Source organism: Mus pahari, chromosome 13 (genome assembly GCF_900095145.1).
Source record: "Mus pahari chromosome 13, PAHARI_EIJ_v1.1, whole genome shotgun sequence".
Classification (NCBI taxonomy): Eukaryota; Metazoa; Chordata; class Mammalia; order Rodentia; family Muridae; genus Mus; species Mus pahari.
This window is the reverse complement of record NC_034602.1, coordinates 15,628,914-15,630,296: the sequence shown is the minus strand read 5'-3', so window position 1 is coordinate 15,630,296 and position 1,383 is coordinate 15,628,914. Positions and strand designations below refer to the sequence as shown.

Below are 1,383 nucleotides of genomic sequence, written 5' to 3'. Positions count from 1 at the left end.
TCTTGTCCCTGATTTTAGTGGGATTGCTTTAAGTTCCCCTCCATTAATTTGATGTTGGCTGTTGGTTTGCTGTACATTGTTTTTATTATGTTTAATTATGTTCCTTTAATTCCTAATCCTTTTAAGATCTTTAACATGAAGTGATGTTGTATTTGTCAAAGTTCTTTTCAGCATCTAATGAGATGATCATGTGATATTTTTCTTCAAGTTTGTTTATATACAGGGTTATGTTGATGGATTTCTGTATATTGAACCATCCCTGCATACGTGGTATGAAACCTTCTTGATCATGGAGAATGATCATTTTGATGTGTTCTTAGATTAATTTTGGGAATTTTATTGAGTATTTTTGACTTGATAATCATAAATTAAATTGATCTGAAGTTCTCTTTATTTGTTGAGTCTTTGTGTGGTTTAGATATCAGCATAACATAACTGTGGCTTCATAGAACAAATTAGATAGTATTCATTCTGTTTCTATTTTTTTTTCAAACTGGACAATGTTTTATTTTCCTTTACAACTTAATAAATATTTCTTGATGACTGCACATGGGGTAAGACTGCTTGGTATTTCAGAAACAATCCAGCGATTGTGTTTTCCTGACAGTGTGTACTCTTTGGTATTCAGTAGAATGACTTGTATGATGTAATTGTTGAACCAGCAAGACCACATTTATGCACCCAGCATTTTCAGGATTGTTGGTAACTTGAGCATACTTTCTCCAAATAACCTTGCCTCCTTGTGTCACAAGGTCCGACTCACTCACATTCACTTCAATAACTGTACATTTGGTGATCACACCCAGGGTTGTATATAATGAGGATGATAAATTCTTTTTCACATTGAGTATAGGCAGTCAAAAGTAGCTTTCAGATCAGGGTGTGTTACATGGCCTTTTTTGAAACATAGATCCAATGAACCTTTCATGTTTAGGTGGTTTTCTTGTAAAGCCATCATCAACAAAGCAGACTTTAGTAAGCATTCTCTTACATGCCTTCTTTTTTCTTTTTCCTGTTTGAATAACTTTCAATAATTTTGTTTCTGTTTGGGCACAAACTTTGGGTAGAGGGACTTCCCATTTTCCTGCCTTTTCTTTTTGTTTCTGCTTAATCGTGTTGGAAAGTACTTAACTGCCCTTCTCTGTTCAGCTCCTTGTGGAGTCTTATCATCATCCTTCTGTTTGGTGTTCCTCTTTTCATGCATCTTAATAGTCTTTTTCATTTGTATTTTCTCCGCATGACACTGTTTATGGAAGAGCTTAGCCTTCTAGCCAATCATTTTTTTTTTGTTTCTCTTCTCTTTTTTCTTTATTTCTTTCTTTCTTTCATTTTCTTTCTTTCTTTCTTTCTTTCTTTCTTTCTTTCTTTCTTTCTTTCTTTCTT

The 1,383-nt window shown here is 33.6% G+C and overlaps 1 pseudogene; it reads right to left on the bottom strand.

Moving 5' to 3' along the window:
• Nucleotides 1-572: 572 nt before the first annotated feature.
• The window catches only part of LOC110330870, a 1,039-nt pseudogene continuing 228 nt past the window's right edge, over nt 573-1,383 (bottom strand).